Raw genomic sequence first — 20,138 nt, 5'->3', positions numbered from 1 at the left:
TTACAGCACAAGCACTTCACTAACCACCCTTCTATCATTCATCGGTCCATAGTAAATGTAATTTTCTTTACTCCTTAGAGTTCATACCAGGAAATGCCTTCAGAAGAAGAAAATCCCTCCATTTGTTTTTTTAGCAGCAAACCTGCTTAGATAACACAGCGTTGTAGAGGAAATAATTTCATTTGGCACCAGTAGAGCTAACTGTGACATGCCAAAAGCCAGAATCAGCTTGTAGCCAAGCTTGTATAAAGATTAATTGCCTAATTTGGTACACTACTATAACTGGCAACTGGAAAAAGCACTCAATAAAGCTGAAATCTGCAGGTGGCACTTGAAAAAGGGACCTGGAGCTGAAACCTCTTGCGAGAAAGTAAACAGTAAACTGACATGTCATCTAGTCAACCACATACTCACAAGTTTCTCCAACGCAGATGTGGCTTGTTTGAACGACGATTGCCCACTTTGGTTACAGGCAGACAGCATGTCTACTCAGTGAAAGAAGCTGCTTGAACATCTGAGAAAATTAAAAATTTGCAACTATTTCTGGAGACCCACTCTATAAGAACTATGTAGGGCTTGTTGATTCTGGGGCCCTGAGTTAGTATCCTAATTCTGACCAACTTTAGCAAGCACATGTCATCCAGGAACTCAAGCTACATTGCAAGCAAAGCCTGTCACACTTGGTAAACCTCAAGACGAGTTTAGGAGTTGATTTGCCGATCAGCATATCCAAGCATCAAGTGCTGTGAGAAGCACAGAGAGTGATGTGACACAGCAGCAATAAGCAATAAGCAGGCTGTTCAACCACAGGGCACAGAGTACTGCTCTAGAGGCCAGACAAAGCCCAGTCTTCACTGAGAAGGAAACCTGTCACACTTGTCTAAACAGGTAAGAATTTTACAGAGGGAGTACCACCCACCACTGAAACAGGCACACTTTCAAAAGAAAGCCCAGATCTCTGAACAGCCTGCAGGAGTTGAAGCATTTTATTTTTCCGGAAAAACTAGAAAAACAGTTTCAACAGTACCCAACACTTCCAATTCTCTACCGGTGTTGTAATCAAAATGGATAATCTGCCTTTGACATAATAGCGCAGAGCTTATGTTGGATTCTTCAGTAAGGAGAGCTCGGGTGAGGCAGAGAAGCGAGGACTTTCCCTTTCCTGTGAGTAAAACAGGTCCATTATGCTGGGTAAACAGAGAGAAGAGTAGTGAGGAAATAGTAAAAGATTTGCTGATTTTAGCTGTTCATGAAGGGATACACTAAATATTTGGAAAGAAAAAAAATCTTCTCTACCTGTCTTGATAGATATTGGATTTATTTATACAAATTTATGAATAATAAATTCACTGTAATAAAGCTACTAGAAATTCACAAAAACATAGCTACTGGTTCCTGTATCCTTTTAGCTGGGCTTATCTGAAATTGTAGTATTTTTTATAATTAAAAGCCCGAGTCAATCAATGCGTGAGGCCCAACATCTTAACTCAGTCAAATTTTTCATCTGTGATTACAGGAACTATCCATCCCATCCCTAGCGTTCTTGCGACACACCACGGCAAGAGTAACAGCGTTTATCGACCTTGCTTTCCCTTCTGCTAAGCCAATCGCGATTACCCACTGGAGTGCTCCCTTTCCCCGACAGACTGCGGCCGCTCCCGGGGCGCTTATCGGCAGCCACAGGCAGCTGAATAAAGGGCAGCGTGTCCTCGGACTGCAGCTCCCAGCGTGTCCCGGGGCTGCGGGACCCACATCTCCCACCATACCTGGGCAGGTGCTGATGCGGTGTCCCTTGTTGTTGTGGGTGGCAGCGCAGCATGAGCTAGACGTGAGACGCGGCGGGGTGCACTTGTGATGGCCGAGGCGTCTGTGCCTGGGGCACAAATTTCTCTCTAGGAGCTGCTGATCAATACAAGTTGGATAGACTTTTCCCAGTACTTTTGGAGCTGGCGAGGGAACATTTGAAATTTGCTTTCCTAATTTTTCCATTCATTACTAATTCATCTTACAGATTTAACACTGGGCCCTTCTGCTATTCTTTATCTTTTGCATTTCAGCTGCTGAAAGATGTTTTTTTCTTCTTCAGCTGGTCGCTTTTGCTGTCACTTTCTGTAGTGACACCACCACTGTAGTTTCTCGGCCTCATCCTGTTTAGTTTTGTCCGTGGTGTTTCTAAGGCTCATTTGAGGCAAAATACTTTGATATACACCAAAATAATACATGGTTATTATGACAGAGTTCAAAAGTGTGAATGCCTCTTTGGTGTTTTCTTAAATGCTTACACTTTTTGGCTTCTGGGCTGTATTTGGAAGTAGGGTTTGCTTTAAGTGTATGTGATAGGAGAGAAGCACCATAGGCCACACAGTGACAGGCTGGCCATGGAAAAGGCTGGCAAGAGAAACCCTGGTCCCCAGGAATCACTCGAGCACATGTCCAGTGCAAAATGCCTCTTGAAAACAGTTCACTGCTTAGCAATTCCTCTTTTAAAAGGGGCAACATGTAGGGTGTCATACTAACTGATATGCCTGTCCTATAACACATCTCCCCCTATTTAAATCTAGTTTAAACTTTAACAAAGCTTTAATTCTGGAGTGACTATTTTGTATCATTTAGCTTTTTGGACTATTGATGGAATCCTGTATTGGAGTAAACTAAACTTCAGCAGTTCTAAACCATATTATTTTTTTCCAGCAGTTCTTAGTGTGTCTATATTCTGGGATTTTGTGCTGTGTTTGAAATACTCTCTAAGTGATTATAATAGGATATAAACAATATTTTGAGTTCAGTATATATTTTTATAAAAACTAATTATATATCACTTTTACTTAGTATCCATAATGTCCGTTACATGCCGGTCATGGGTTGGAGACAGAATCAATGACTTGATCATCAGTCCTTGTGGTCATCAGACAAAACAGCCTCTTTGATTGTTCAGAATTCACTTATATAGCTGGTTCAAAACTCTCAGGTCTAGAGAATTCATTGGTTGAGGTTTTAGCACTGCCCAGCTCCCTGACCAGTGATATGTCTGCTTTCTGGATTGAACATGACTGGCTGATGTCCCTGCTTGGGTCCAAATCCAACTCATCCCTGCTCCATCCAGGGACTCATTTTACTTCTAGGGTAGTTGAGTTTGGGAATCTGATATGGCCAAATTTATTTGGCAGCTTTAAACTAGCTGCCATGGTGACAATGTCAAATAAGGAGGTGGGGAAAACCTTAAAGAGGTAACTGGAGATGCCATACGAAATAAACAATATAAAGAAGCCTCAAAGCACTGCAAGGTAATTCTTTCATTACTTGGAAAGCAGTATTTTTTGCACATTTTGTTTGTTACTCCTACCCCTACAGCTGTAAAGTAATATAGAGTGTGGAATACTTTATTGACATAATGGTTCAAATTTGATTTTCAGTTTTCATTTTGATAACTTCATTGATCATTCATGTTAGTTGAACACAGATGAACTTCTATTCCAATTCTTTTTGCATTTGATTATATGTGGTGATAAGAAAATGAAGTGTAGAATGCTCATATTCAAATACCTTTCTGATCTAGACCTCAGAGAGGAGCTTTGATTGCCAAGTTCCAGGTATGGTTATGGACAAAACAGTTTACACATGTAACTTTTTCTGTCAGGAAAAGCTGAATTTACTATTTTTTTCCAAATAATTACGTAACCTCTACTATTACTTGTGTTATAAATTGTCGTGACTAAATCAAGGAGTCAATTTAAATGATTATTCATGAAAATCAATTTCATTAATTCAGCAAGCGGTGAGCAAGCAAAAAACAGCACTGGGCGATGGTTGGGAAGCCTCTGCTTCACCAATGGTGTGCGTGCCTTAGCTTGAGGAAGTTTCCCCTTATATACAGTTCCTGTATGTGTCTTCATTGCTTCTTCCTGGGTTCCATCTGAGCTTGCACCACCTGTTGCTAGGGGGTCGTCCTCTGCTTCCTGGTAGTCATGAGGTGAAGGCTTGTAGTCTTGGTCCGTGCACAGACCTTGGTCCTATACCAGTGATGTGACTTCTAATAAAAAAATGTTCTAATTCTTGTTTGTACAGCCAGATATTGTTGTTATAAATAAAAAACCCCAATGTTCAAATTATATGTTCTTGTTCCAATCCCAGTTTAGGTCCCTGGTTAAGGGGTTTGGTGTTGTAAGCCCCAAAAGGGTTCATTGTTAGGAAGTTCTTACTTGTTTAATCATTGCATTTGTACCCCCACCCCTTACTCCCTTCCAACCCGTCAGGTAATTCAGCCACTGCTACCCAGGATGAACTTCCCCATTTCCCATAAAGACTTGCACACAGGTGCATATTAAAATCATATTACCACCTGGGAGCGAAGACAGCCCTGGACAACGAGCCACTCTCAAGAAACATCTGGAGGACCACACTGTGGAGGCAGTGGGGACCTGGGGAGACTGGGTGCACTGACCTCGGTCCAGCAAACTGGTCACCATGACCTGGACAGGACTTGAGAGGGAAGACACCCCTGGACTTTTGAGCCTAAAACAGAGTCTCTGGGTGATCCCAGCGAGGATAGAGGCTCCAGTCCTGCCAACAGTGGATGATGACAGGCCTGTGTGGTCCTCCTCCTCGACGTCGACCATGGGGAGCAGCGGCGGCAGTGTGCACCCTGGGCTCCCGCCTCTAGGCTTAGTTCTTCCCAATAAAGGCTTATTAAAGGGAGCAGAAGGTCTCCTGGCCCTTTAATTTATTTCGTAAATTAAAATTGTAAATCAAATTTTCAAATTGTGGTTTGGCCTTTCTGAAGTTTCAGCTCTTACATTGTATTAAGCAAATAGTTTTAACAATCATATTATATTAAACAATCATATCATATTAAATTTGATTAACAAACAATAGCAATCTATTACACCTGATTGAATAGTTCACAAAACTGTAATGGCAAAACTCAGGCCATAGATCTGTAAGATGCATTTCACTCATTTTTTTCACTTAAAATTGTGGTTTTTAGGCAGTCTTGAAAGAAGACAAAAATATATACAATCTTGGTTATTCATTGGCCTGACAGCTGTTGGTTTAGAGCAATCAGACCAGGCCAAAGGAGAATATAAGAAGGCTATTGATCTTGAACCAAAACCAATTACTGTCAGTTATAGTCCAGATCCACTTTTTCTCTCCCTGAAAAGTGTAAATACGGAGTTGAATACAGGAACAAAGCAGAGTTGAGACTTGAATCATGTTTTCTTGAGGCCCTTATTTCTGTGGTAGCCCTAGGAAATCTGAGGCTTGTATTATTTTTGTGTCCAATGTAATACCACAATGAGGTTTAGTTTCAGTGTATTTAAGTTTGTATTTAATATTTAAGCTAGATAGCAGAGAAGTTTAGAAGGGAAAACATGAACTGAAACAAATACAGGCAATTCATCTATGTCTGGATATTTCTCTGCTTATAGCTGAAGAAACACTTGACTATGCTTCACTGCTTTAGCTATTTTATCTAGTTCATCTTGTTTGTCTTATCTTATTTTTCCAGCTTTCAGCATGAAGTGGATGGCTACTGAATTTTGTTGTTAATGTATTTGAATGTATTTAAAATGTATTTAAAATGTATTTAAAATGTTAAATGTATTTAAAAACAATACATTTAAAATAGCCATGTGCTGGTGCATGACAGCCTCTTGCAGTATGTAGTTAGGGTTCTGTTTTGTTGTTAACGCTGTAGTTGTCATTGTTTGTTGTTACACATACTAGTAAAAAACTGTTATTCCTATCCTCAGATCTCCGCCTGAGAGCCCCTTAATTTCAAAATAAATAATTCGGAAGGAGGAGGTTTACATTTTTCATTCCAAGGGAGGCCACAGCCCTCCAGGCACGCAAACCAAACCAACAAAAAAGAGACAACGAAACAGTATGATGCTTGGATTTAGGTGTTTCACGGTATGACTTAATGTGCATTGTATATTGTGTGTTTTGCAGGCAGGATTATGTAATATATACAGGTTTCACATAGTAGTTGGTAATTAGCTCAGGAAGCAAGGAAAGCTTTTCAGTTGAAGTAAGAGGATTCAGAAGGCTAAGTATCAAGGTAAATTCTGCTTGGTGATTACTACATTAATACTTGACTTCATAGAAGGTAATGGAGCAAGTTTTGTAGACAATTTGTTCTCATGACATGTAACCTTTTACACTAAATTTTACTTTTATTTATTTTTTTGAATAGTAAGGTGGTGATCAAATTTCTATGAGAAGTCTAATCATCCAACCAAAAGAGTCAAAAGAGACTTAGCAGATCAAAAGCTCTTTGAACTCTGTGTAAACTGAAGGATATTGAATATCAAAATTCACTCCTGGGATTTCTAATTCAGTGGATGCCATTGCTGATACCACAGATTAGGCCTTATTTTTAAGAAAGCCTCGTCACATTGGTGTGTTAGGATGCTGTAACTGTGTAAAGTTTCTTGGTCCTGTCCATTTTGATAGGGAAAATACTGGAATAACTGTACTTGAGATTAGTAGTTAAGAGAATTCTGTGTTATCCTCTGTCCTCTGACTAAACTCAGTGCTTTTAAGCTTTTAGCTCTGCTAGTTTGTTGTCTGCATAAATTAGTAGGCTTGTTTTTCTCTGCTCTAAGATCATAGACTATATGTCATCCTATTCATAGAGGTACAGTTCTAGACAAATCTGACTGTTAGTTGTCACTGTAACTGACTGGAGTGTTTCCTTAATTTTAAATTTTTTTCAGAAGGAAAAATGAAATCCCTTAAAGTAATTGTTTTCATTTTAGTCAGTTACAGCAGCAATGAGCAAAACTTTTAGAATAATAAGTAGTATTTGTTTGGCAGTTAAACCTACTAATTATTATTGCTTGGAATTTAAAAACCATTTTTCTATTTTCTGGAAAATTTAGCATGTTGGCATAGGATTTCCTTCCTCTTTTCTAGTGGTGACAAGCAGAAATGATGTATGTAAGAAATTTGTGGAACTATATCATCAAGAAAATAAATAGTTACGAGATAGTTAAGTACTTTACTATCTCTCTCTTAAGAAGAAACTTCCTTTTGGTCGGAACTACCCATTTCTCGTCACAAGAGCGAAAGGTGGGATTCCTAAACAACATGAACTTGATTTGCCTCTGCTTTGTGTGCTGCCTTCCATGAAGATGATGACAAGCAAAGTTGCCCCAGGGCACCCCTAGCTTTGACCCACTTAGCACTCCCCAACTCCCTGTCAGCATGGCGTTGCAGAAATATTCAGTTTACCATGAGGTGGAGCTGTTAGATGCAGTTCATGAGGGTCTGTTTTCTCTTTTGTAGTTCTGTTGATTTTTTCCACACTGAAATTTCAACATGGGCTGCTGCTATTCTTCTCTTTGTATTCACAGTGCTAGAGGTCTAATGAGGTTTTCTTTTTTTCTTTGGGTTTATCCAAGGGCTGTCTGAGTCTATTTTTACTGTTGATTTCATGCAAGAACCAGAGTCAGAATTTGTATATTGAGGTCACCTCACTTAAGTACTGTACCTTGGAAGGTAGACAGGTCCCACACAGTACTCTGGGACTTGTTATTGTTTAGCTGAAAGCAGGTAAATACAGCTTCTTACTTTAAACATTAAACCATTGTCCAGCCTAATATGGTAATGTTGACAGTAGCTGGAAAACTTGCATCCTCCAGTTCTTTATGAAGTGACATGACAGGGTGGTTAATTTGTCCCAGCTGATGGGTGGCTGAAACACATCAGAAATGCACACAAATGAAACAGGAGGAAGGTGCAGAAAAGGAGGAGCTTCATCACCTTTGGAAGAAGATGCTCTGGTTACTGAAAGAGAGTACACAGAACCAAGTTAATATGACTAAAAAATAATGTTTCTGTATTGAAAACCACTCAGACTATTCAGCTGAGTCTTCATAGAAGTATGACGAATGCCATTTATTTCTATCTTTAGCACACTTTTATAGGGTCCATGGGCTTAGCAAGTTACTATTGGTTAATACGTATTGTTTACATTGTTTTCCCCAGTACACAAGGCTATTGTTTTTCTTTATTCTCGCTGTTCCAGGAGAGTTTCAAGGACACTGCCTTTAATATTGTCATCTGGATTAAAGGCTGGCTTGTGCAGACAGGCTTTTACTAAAATACCATGCTTTTACTGTATTAAAATGTTTCTCCACAATTCCCCCTTTCTCTTTTTGCACAAGCTAGGCTTTAGACATGATTTGTTTTACACTTTAACAGATACAAGATAACATACAGGTTAAAACAACTATCTCTGTTAATACTATAAGTAAAATTCATCCCCCTTCCAGCACAAGAGACTTCAACCATCCAGTAATGCCTCAGTTGGCTAACCAACTTCCAGTGGGGTTGCTATCTTCTTTCAGGGTATGCAACCCATCTTATAGCTGTTTTAGTTGTTTGTGGATTGAAACTGAATGGTCAGTAAGGTTCAAACAGCACATGCTTTCAACTCCTCACAACCATGTCCTTGTGCTAAGAACAAGAAATCAATTGCAGCTCGATTTTGCAATATGGCGTGACATACACTACTTACATCAGCTGAAAATTCACTTAACATTGTTAATGTCAAATTCAGTTCTTTCCTGGTCTAACAAGCTTGCCTTTGTAGAGCTGACAAGCCTTTCACCACAGCTGCTGTTGGAGTTAAAAGGAGGCCAGCCATACTATACCACGACCCCAAAAGTCTGGGTCTCTAACATCATCACATTGTAATTCATTCAGGCTTTGCTTTGACTGTTTGATTATTTTTATGTTACCAGCTATATTCAGCAATTTCTGTAAATTTGGATGAAACAAAGTAAGTTTCCCAAGGTAACAGGGTCCCCCATGTGGGCTAGCAGGAATTCTATTCCATGCTCTATCTCCACAGATTACAAATATTGCACTAAGTAGTCACCTTGATACTGTCCTGTGAGATTGCACCGTGAATAAGTCGGTGTTAGTGATAAGATCAACTATAGGGTTAACTGTAGCTCAGTGTTGCATCACTTTGTTTGAGTGGCTTTTTGTTGGGGGCTCAAACATTATCCATGCACCTGAGGTATTGGTGGAGCCTAACAAGTCCAATTCTTCTGGGGCCCTATGGTAACATTGAGAACTTCCATAATTTTTGCTTGCCAGGAGGCTTCAAGTTGTCTTGACATGAAGCCAACAGTACAATTACACTCTTGTAACATTGCCAATTGCTTCAGTCGAGTTTTATTGCTAACTAAACCTTTAAATGCTTGAGGATCTCATTCAGGGACTCCTATGAGACAGGTGTGAAAAGGATCTCCAGGTGTGGCTAGGCTTAAACACATTGATTTTTGGTCTGTTAAGTGTGCCAGAGCGACCCATATGTTCTGTCGCTTTTGGATGTTAGTTAGCAACACAGTTGGTCAGGACCATACACAACACAATTACCATAAGCAGTCGGTTCCACGTAAATGACACCATACTTTCAGAATCACAGCTAATCAGGCTTTTGTAAATTGTTGAATTAATTCCTTTAAGGTTTAAAGTTAAATGAACTTTCAAATATGCTCACTTTAACTCTTGATGGGGGAATACTTACACCTTATACTAATATCTTCTCTAAAATTATCAATAACCTACAAATAACAATTATCACACAAGCTAAAACTTTTTATCTTAAACTATTATCTAACTACTTTTAGCACATGAGCTCTGGTATTTATGCAATCTAAGCGTGAAAATAATTTGCTTAAAGAGTAAAAATACAGTTACAATTTTGATTTTATATACAGTCAGATGGAGTCTCTATACTCTTTTAGATCTTCTACAAAATTCTTTGCACAAACAGACTGATTTAACGTGATTCAGTCTTGGAACATCCGCTACTCCTGTGATGTCAGCCGGCAGCCGATCAGTGACTGACTGAGGGCATCAAATGTTTAGGTTGCTCTTCACATCCTTCTAAATCTTAAAACAGAAAATAACTGAAAAAAAAAATTGGTAAAGACACATCATCATGATAACAACATAAAATTTCTCTTGGCAAACTGTCTGGGTAGTTTTCAGACACAACTGTGTCCTGGCATCTCCACTTCTGATCTTGTCTGGAGTACCAAGGTTGTGTGGTGCCTTCTCTGTTCTCTGGGTCTCATGTTTTCAGAGGCAGACAGGATGGTCAGATGAACAGGTAACCTTTTTGAACCTGTCAACAAAACACAGGCACTTCTCCCCTTGAAGTTAATAAATAAATTTGACTTAGCTGTGGCACACTTAATTGTAAATTCAGATTATATAATCTTTCTAAATTTTTGATATAAATATTTCATTATTGTGGTCCAAATTTCTAATGCACATATTACACTAATCAAATGCTTTTAGGGCATCAATTTCCCCCTTTTTTAAAAAAAATAAAATAAAATGAGATAAACTTATGTCATACACACCAATATCAACACCAAACCATATACACAATGAATTAAAAACCTATAGCAGTTTAAAATCAATCAAATCATAAACATTATTAACACATGTGATATAAAATTACTTTTAACTACTAAAACATTGCACCAGCATCCCGTAGTCTGCAAACACACAACAAAATCAGTGAAGGATTGGATAACCACCTCCGGAAATATTTCTCAAGCCCACTTCAAAACTGATCCAGCTGTCATATTAATAGGGTCAAATTGCCAAGCCAAAAAGTGACTCAAATACTGATTTGGTGTAGAAAACATCTGGATCTGTTGGCAAACATTCTGTCCAGGTAAAGTCAAGGCTTGGCCAGAGCTTTAGGCTGTAAACTGGAAAGATGTCTCTTAACTCATTTTCAGAACAAGGTTCTTAATAATAGCAGCTATGAGATGCTTAAAGCACAGCAAACTGTTAAAAGGCATTTGTACAAAGCAAATTATCAGAAGCTTTAGGTAACAGAACAATTAAACCATGCAGCAGTTGGTTTAATCTGAAGCCTCTCCCATGGCAGCCGACCGTCAGCAATGATACATTTTCTTGGAATTCTGGAAACACTGAAAAATAATAAAGCTATAAAAAACAAAAACTGCAGAGATTGCAACAAACAATAGAACTTCTAATGAAATCAAGGGTGTCATAGACTGCATTCATTTCTATCCACATCAGTGTTCTATCACAGCTGCTTCAGTTGCAGACATTTTCATCTCTCTAGGAAAATAACTATACTTTACAGTTTAAACAAGTGTTTTCAACAAAACATAAAACAATTTAAATTAAACAATATTTAAACCTGGTAAAAATTAATTATAACAAAAGGAAATAACAAAACTTAACTTTAAAAAAATATCAAAGTTATAAAACTTAACTTAAAAACATTCAAACCTAAACATAATAAAACTAAACTTTGCTTAATTCTATTAACACTTAATCTATATCAAATAAAAGCATAGCTTGATCTTACTCTATTATTACAAAGAGGCAACTGAAAGTTAGGCACATAACTTTTAAATACAATATAACAGTAACATGGATTCACTATAAAAATTATAAAAATGTAACAAATACATCACAATTCCATGTTGTTTGGCTTTAAAAAATAACTCACAGTAATTGCAAATATTATTAAAATAGTTATTCATAACAGGAATTTGCCTAGTATATGCTTAAGTTGGTTAGGATTTTAAAGTACAGTTTTACTAGAGAAAAACCACAACAACACAAAATTTGGCAAGCTGCCATTCAGCTTTTATAACACTTCCCAAAAACATCAAGACAAATTTTTAATTAAAATCTAAAATCCAAATTAGTATATATGCTGTTATACATGTTTTTTATAACAAAAGAACTCACATTGAAATTACCTTATTAGAATTGTAGAAAAACCCAAGCAAATGGGTAATATATGCTTAAACCTAACTTTGTCTTGTGCAATGAAGTTTTCTTAGCTAATTATTTTTAAACCATAAATATCTTTTGTAAATAACATTAATTGAAAGGTTTTTTTATTAGTAGCTGTAAATAATTCAGTATTTTAACATTAGGTTTTAAAACTAATTATTGCAAGGTAACTTTTACTTCTGTTAATGTTCACTTTAAACACTTTTTAAAAAGGGGCTTTTTGAACTTTCAAAGAATCGCAATAATTTCTCCAGTAAAACTCTAAAAACTGCAACTGCATAAACTCATAATTACTTAAAACACAAGATTAACTCTAAAAGGGTATATAAAAACATTTTTAAAAACCAGTAAATCATGACTTTTTAACAAACCTTGTACTATCTCAGTGCTTTTTCTTAGAGAGGGAGTGGGGAGGTGAACTGCCCCCTCTGCTGCTGCTCTGCTGCTGTTATCTCTAGAAGGTATGAGTGAAGTCTCCATCACCCCCCACATACTCTCGCAGAGGGGAAAAATGGAACACAAAAAAAACCTCACAAAATTAACAAATGCAGTTTTTTCTCTCAATATTTCTCTCATTGTTCACAGATAGAGGGAAAAGGGCACAATTTTACAAAAACAGGCGATGTTATAAGAAAAGCCTCTCAGGGCCAGGTGGTAACAACGGTGATCATTGCAACTTATTAACTTTTAATTACAGTGATGAATTTTGAACTAGATATAATATAGTTAGCAATTTTTTGGCCATTTTTTCTCTCTTTGAAGCTCTCTGAGCCACCTGTTTCTGTTCAACTGTTTCTGTAATTGCTGATATTTGTACTGCATGGTTTTGGAGCTTTTTCTGCACTGCCTCTGCCCTGGGGGTGACTTTGTTCTCTGCGCACATTTCAGTGCTTCCCCCATGCCCCCCTGGTTTGGGTGGAAACCAATCTAAATCTGGCTTCACTTCTTCCAGGGTAGTAAAGTTGGAACTTAAATAAGATTGTGGTGTTAAAAGTGTTTCCAAAGGTGGAATAGATAGTTCAGGATTATCACATCCTGCCGTTGCTGAACAGATTCCGTTCGTTTTTTCAGCGTTTGCTGTGGAGCTGCTTTCTCCTGATGATGCTGAGCTCCACTTGTACTTAATGACTGCTCATATCAGCATGTAGTTGCTGCACAAGTTTCTCTATTTGTTGTTGCCACCCTAATAGATCTTTTTTTGACGCATCCTTATAATTTACTGATTCTTCTCTTGCCGGTGGTTGCCCGTCTTCTGAATGCATCGACATGGCTGGGGGGAGAGGGATGTCCTGCGGCTTTCCCCAGGGAACAGTAGATGGTGGCTGGCAATCTGGGGCTCTGATTTCTGCTGATGTTTGGGGCTCCGCCTAGCTGGGGCTGGCTCTGCCTCCTTCCAGAGACACCGTCATTTCTACATTCGTTGGAGTAACTTCCAGCTTGGGCTCTGCTGACATGCCTGCCCCGGCACACTTCTGAGATTTTAAAAGTTCAGAGACTGAGCTACATTGCTTCCCCGTGAGCCCTTCCACTGGCCGAACGTGCCCAACCCCAAAGAAAGCACCCAGACAGCTGATTTTCCCCTTGATCGCTTTTTCCACAACAAATCTCCTATGTCTTTCCATTCTCCTGTTGCAAAAGGCAGCAGCAGGACCTGGAGGCGCCTGTGCCTATTATCTCTAGCACATAAAATGAGCTTTCCAAAGTCCATATCCTTGACTGCTTCGTTTTGTTTAACGATAATGTTTAGAAGCAGTTTGTGCTGCCAGAAATTCAACCTCCATGCTAGCAGCCCTGGGCAGAGAGAGGGGAGCAACCCCTCCTCCTGGGTGCCAGTGCACACTTGCCTCCAGTCTTCGTCCCAGCTCCTCCGTCCTTGGTTTTCCCCAGCTTAGGCTCGCTTCCATGTCCCACTGCATGCAAACCCGCCACCCAATACCGATCCGCTTCCACGTCTCTCCGTGCACAGATCCACTCCATTGGCCTGGCCCACTTGCACATCTTCCTGCATGCTGAGTTCCCTCTGCCTGCAAAGGGTCCCTGTTCGGGTGCCAGATATTGAAAAACCACTCAGACTATTCAGCTGAGTCTTCACAGAAGTATGGCAAATGTCGTTTATTTCTATCTTTAGCACACTTATAGGGTCTGACAGGGTCCACAGGCTTAGCAAGTTACTATTGGTTAATACATATTGTTTTACATCTTTTTCCCAGTACACAATGACATTATTTTTCTTTATTCTTGCTGTTCCAGGAGAGTTTCAAGGACACTGCCTTTAATATTGTCATCTGGATTAAAGGCTGGCTTGTGCAGACAGGCTTTTACTAAAATATCATGCTTTTACTCTAGCAAAATGTTTCTCTACATTTCTGACTCCTAGTCATCTAGATACAGGTATAGGTACGGTGCAGCTGGACATCAAATGGAGCCTTAAAAGTAATGAAAATCTTGTTGCTATTTGTCTCATTAAGGTTAATTTGTATTTAACTGCTCAGGAAAACTGGGTGATTTGGCCTCTTGCCTTGTGTGCTGTGCCACCCCTGTCCTTTCTGGCCATGCTGGGCTGCAAGTGAAGCAGCACTTTCAGCCCCCGGTCCCGGCTGCCTGCCCCTCACAGGAGTGGCGGGAAGTGCCGGGGGCACCGGGCACCGTCCCCCTCAGGGGCTGCGGGGCTCAAGGCACCGGGGAGCCACTGAGGAGCCAGTAAGGCTGAGGGCACAGGGGATGCCGCAGGGGGAAGAGCGCCTTTGAAGGCACTGTGCTGCTGCTGAGGTGCTGCTGGTGCCTAGGGCCCAGAGGATGGTAAGGCAGTGGGGACTCGGGACAAGCGGCAGAGCTGAGGGCTCTGGGGGAGCTGAGGGAAATGGCGGCAGCGGCTGGGTGGGCGGGGAGGAGGAACGGGCCGAGAGGGCTCAGGGAACTGGGGATGCTCAGGGGGATGGCAGCACTGAGGGGGACTGATGGGCTAGGAGGTTTTGGAGGGACCAGGGAGGCTGTGGATGTGCTGAGGCTACGGCAGGGCTGAGAGCAGGCTGCAAGTGACTCAGTGTTCCCTTTGCTTCCCAGGTTTCCATCTTCCCGACATTCCAGAAGGGCCACTCCGCACAGAACCAAGTGATCCAAGGGAAGTGGGGGGGAAAGGGCCAGCCACGTTCCCTCTGTGTCTTGTCCTACCCCTAGGACCCCTTGTACTGGGTTAGCATTGTGCCTGTCTATAGTTATGTTTCCAGTTCTACCTCAGTATGTATGGAGTGATAGAGCTCTACACAGTTCTATGTCTTTATATACAGGGGGATGAAGGTGTAGTTGAGTACTTTAGTCACTGAATGGCTTTGCATGGGTTCACATACAAATGGTTGTGTACAGCCATTTTTACACAGAAGTCAATATATTTACACAACGAAGATTATTATTTTTATCTATCTCAATTACTATGTAAATCTGCTTCACATTGGACAGTTCTATCTCTGTATGAATTTCTGTGTAAACCTGTGTCGCATTGGACAGTTTTCTTCCAGCTCTGTAGGTATTTAGAAAGGGCCAGGGATGTTAGTCACTCTCCCTCCATACATCTGTGCAGGTGCCACTTTGTGACCTGTCAGTGTCACCAGGTGTGAACTGGTAGTGATCTTTGTAACTTGCCATGGAGTCAGCAGAGACATAACTATGTGCAGTAAGCTTGTAACACAACTTGCAATTGTATGGAAGAAGTGCAGGTAGAGCAAGCTGTAATACATTGCCTTTTTCAAGTCAATTCAGCTTTGGTGCACTTCTCTATTCTGTGGCCTAGCTAACTTAGCACACCTTATCTCAGAGTTTGCATACAAATGTATGCAAGCTTTCAGTCAGGCCCTAAGAATCCTCTACAATTCTATTTCTCGCACACCAGCACTCTGGAGAGATAGGACATCCAAATGCACACTGGGACTCTTTGGTTAGCCTTGGCTCAGATTCAGGGGCATGCAAAGGAGCAGCAGTGTACAGATCATGGCCAAAAGTGCTGCGGCTTTTCCCCAAGCTATGGAGGCCTTCAAGTAAGGTTGCCTGGTAGCAAGGCACAGGCTTGCCCGCCCTATGCTGTCCTCTGCAGGTGCTGTTGGCAGGGGATGGGCAGAGTCATTGCCTTCTAGCCCCTAAAACCCAGAACCAAATGAGATCAAGCTGATCAAAAGCACTTACCATGTCATGACACTTCTCCAGGTCTACTTATAGCCAAATGCACATGCGATGCAAGGCTTCAGCACTTGTAGGAGTTTTGAAAAAGAGCATCACTGACAAGAACCCCATTTAGAAATTCAGCTAATGAAGTAATTCCCCGTCTTGGTTTGGAGTCCTACTGAAGCTTCCACCTTGCTTCTGGCCCCCTGCTGGTTGTGTCAAGCATGGGAAAGTGAAATGGCCTTGGTTCACTGAAGAAGCAAGATTCAGAGGATTCCAGGAATGTGTTTGTGTAACAGGGTGGGAAAAGTACTGCAGTTAGCTAAGAAACTAGAGACTTAGACAAGATTTGCCTACAAAACTAAAACTAGATGAGAAAGAAGTAAAAAGCAAAACTCTTTTGGCATCAGAGTATCCCCTCAGATAGCGGCAGAAGGCATGCCACTGGTGGGCAAGGTTGGTGGGTGGGAAGTTTGTGCTGCAGCCAGGAAGAGGGACCTCGTAGGGCTGGAGAAGGAGTGAGAGGTGACTTGGCCTCCTCCAGGAGGAACTGGTGGTCACCAAGCTGCAGTAAAAGCCTGCAAGCTCAGCTGCCTTTGCTCCATCCCTGTCCCTGGGCACGGCTGGTTTGTCCAAACCCCTAGCCCCCCAGCCCCTTTGTGCTGGATGCACCAGTGTGTGTGCCAATGTCAGTGGGGTGGAGAATGGGGGACACACCAGTGTTCTGTGCCAGGGGATGCCAGGGAAGCCACCTGCAGCTCACTGCCTTCCTGTGCTCTGTGCAGCCAAGGCACTAGCCTGCGCCCACAGCTCTGCCTGGCCCTGGAGCAGCCCAGTGCAGCAAAAGAAGTTTTGCACTCTCATTACATCCTGGGTTATGCAGGGTGTCAGTAATGATTCCATAGGGGCCGCAATGGAAAACTGCAGTGTTTCTGCATACATTTTACATGGAAAGCAATATACCACCAGGTACTTCTCAAGTATGCAGCTGGACACCAAGTCTGAGATAGCTAGTAGGAGGCTATGATCTCCTTCCTGTGGGAGACACCAAGAAAAGGCACTTGGTAGGACATGTGTGTGTCTGGACAGGGCACACAGATGGCACTGTATTGCCTCCCTCACTGCATTCTAGCCCAGACAGGAACTTGTGGTTGGAGAAACAAGCCATGCACACATTAGAACATCCTGTTTTGTGAGCTGTATTGATCACAAAACCCACAGGTAATAGCACTGATCTTCAGGAATGTGCTGTGCCTTGAAAGATCCATTTCTGCTCTCTGGTTAAAGCACAGTGGAGCCACTGGCAAAGAACTCTTCAACTCTTCGTCTTGGAAAAGGAGGGTGGCAAAAAGGCTACAGCACACTCCAGCATCACTGCAGCTGGCCAAATCACTGGCCTGTTACCTGGGTCCTTGGGTGTTCTGGGATAAAGGTGTGGCTTTGATCTATTTGATTTGGCCATTCTCCACATGCCATCCTCCTCTTTTACACTTGAAAGCTCCTGAGAGCTGTGTCAGTGTTTATCTGGCACCATCTCTTACAAGGGTTCAGTCTGTCAGATGTTCCAGAACAGGCCTGATCATAATGAGAGCATTTTATCTTCAACAGGATAATTGGAAATTGGAATTTTTTTTTCTGTTGTATCCTTTGGGACATTCTACAATTGAGTTATTGGATGTTTTGATGGATAATTGTGATGGTGATGCTGGTGGTATAATACTAATAATAAGGAGGGTGATCATATGTATTTCTTGCAGTTGAATAGCAACCCAAAAGAGTTATTTGGGAGAATTTTTATTAAAAACCCCAGTATATGCCCAGAACAAACTCATTATCCACCTTGTGTAGAGCTGATAATGGGAAAAATTATGTTTTCCTCACTTTTATTCAAATTACTCACCTTAAGGGAAGAGACTTCTTTTTGGTCTGATTTATTTAACTTTTTATTCCCAAAGCCTTTTTGCAGCACTTTACATAATAACCAGCCATCATATTCCCTTGAGTTTGGGACACCATTAACATATATTTCATGCCCAGAGAGATCCTATAGGGGAAATCTCATGGTCACACAAGGAAGTCAGTTCGTTGCTGCTTGTACTGGCATTCAAGGCTCTCTTTGGCTGCATCTGTTCTAACAACACCTCCAACCCCTGCTATGTAAAGGAACACTTGTGCTCCCACAGCCTGCAGTGTGAAAGAGAGAAGCAAATGCATAGGAAGGTGATGTGAGAACAAAATTGTCATTGTCTGGTTGATTTCTGCTTACCATCACAGCAGCCAAAGCATGCTTGTTTGTCACTTACCCTCTTCATACCCAACCTGATTTTCTCCAGCAGGAAGAGGTATGGCCAGGTGAAACACTAACATTTGGCTTCAACTGCTACAGGGTGAAGCCTGGGAAAAAAAACTACCTGAGTATCTCTGTGCAAATTGTCTGTTGCTGAATTAGATAAAAGAGATTAGAGATTGGAGACTAGAGACTAAACAAGAATATAATATTTCATTTGAAAGGGACCTACAACTATCATCTATTTCAACTCCCTGATCCCTTCAGGGATGACTTAAAGCCACATTAAAGACACTGTCCAAATATCTCTGGGACACTGACAGGCTTGGGGCATCAAACATCTCTCAAGGAAGCCTGTTTCAGTGTTAGGTCTCCCTTGTGGAAGAGAAATGCTTCCTTCTCCTTTCAAGTCTGAACCATCCCTGACACTGATAAGCGGAATAGAAAGGAACTCTATAACTCACAGAGTAGTTCTAAGAGTAGGTGTGAATTTATTCAGCACTGAGGTGTATGGGGGATATCTCCTCCGAAAAGCATGCACACTTTTGAGCTTTGGCTTTCTCTTTTTAATCCTTTACAAACTACAGTTACGCAAGATGCCTAATACATATTCATTTCCTAACCCAGCCTGTCCTTGCTTCATGTTAAAATTAGCTCCACGCCCCTTTGCAGCTACGCACTGGGTTTTTGGTCAGTTCGGTGGTCACCTGGGGGTCTTTGGGATGAGGTCAGCAATTTTCTCCTTGGCTGAACTTTCACCTTGCCTTCTCGCCCGTGCTCCTTTTAGTACTTTGACGACCTTTTGGACTTTGATACCGTTCTTTCCGGCTTAGGGGTCCAAAGAATCCCCTTATCCTGCGGTGCCTTTGTCTTTGCATCTTGTTTGTGTATTCTAGCTCTTTATCTTATCTTGCAGTCTCACTCCTTTCTTTGCGCTTGTCAGCTCCCCCTCTCTTCTGTTCAGGCATTTCTTTATGCTTAATTCCTAAATCTTAATTTCTCTGTTTCAACACAGCTCTGAATCATTTCCATGTGTCCTGTGGGACAGGAAGAAGTCAGCACTTTCCTCTCCACCTCCCCAGGTGATGGTCAGTTTGTGAAATTCCACATAGCCAATTTTTCTACCAAAATTCTTTCATTGAGCAAGGGTGGCAGGATTCTTCCAATATTTAGTACATTTTGACTTCAGGACAAAGGTTGAAAGAGAGAAGACATGTGGAAGTATCAGCAGAGGAGAAGAGACAGGGATGGTAAAGAGACAAGGCCTCGGAAGAAGCAGATGTGGACCAGAAGTCTGTGCTCAAATGTCACCTTTTTGCTGATACCCTGTCCTCTCATGTTCTCCCCTAAACTGTAGCTCCACAGCTACAGTACCAGGAAGACTTTGGTAGGGAAATGTCATGTCCTAGGCTCAATCCTCTCAGCAGTAGCTCTGAGAGAAGGTTCAATGGTGATTTGGTGGAATGGGTTTTGCTGGTTTTTGATCCCACGTTGCCTATGTGTAGTAACTGCAGTGCCATCAGCCCACACTGCCTTCTGGTTCATATGGGACTTTCCATATCTGGGTAGGACAGCTCTATTTTTTGGGAGGATGTGCTTTTCATGACCTTTCAAATAAAATGAGGTATGAAAAACCAAAAAACAAAAACAAAACAAAAACAAAAACAAAAAGCAAAACAAAAAAGCGCAAAGAAAAAAAATTAAATAAGAAAAAACAAAAAACAAAAAAGAAAACAGAAGAAAAAGAAAAAACAAAAAAGAAAACAGAAGAATGAACCCAAACACATATACCATATACAAACCCAACTCCGATAAAGGAGTTGGTCTTTTGTCAAGACAAACATGATCCAGTCCTGCTGTCAGGGTCAGCTCCACTCAGCTCCTC

The 20,138-nt window shown here is 41.1% G+C and overlaps 1 long non-coding RNA gene across 1 annotated transcript; it reads left to right on the top strand.

Annotated features, from left to right (window-relative positions):
• Positions 1-14,439: 14,439 nt before the first annotated feature.
• LOC111941612 (uncharacterized) lies at positions 14,440-17,793 on the top strand. Its single transcript, XR_002870137.2, has 2 exons — positions 14,440-14,610; positions 14,875-17,793. It is a non-coding gene; the product is annotated as an uncharacterized LOC111941612 (long non-coding RNA).
• The last annotated feature ends 2,345 nt before the right edge of the window (positions 17,794-20,138 follow it).

Source organism: Cyanistes caeruleus, chromosome Z (genome assembly GCF_971803275.1).
Source record: "Cyanistes caeruleus chromosome Z, bCyaCae1.hap1.1, whole genome shotgun sequence".
NCBI classification, from domain to species: Eukaryota; Metazoa; Chordata; class Aves; order Passeriformes; family Paridae; genus Cyanistes; species Cyanistes caeruleus.
The sequence above is the reverse complement of the archived record's forward strand: the minus strand, read 5'-3'. Positions and strand labels throughout refer to the sequence as shown.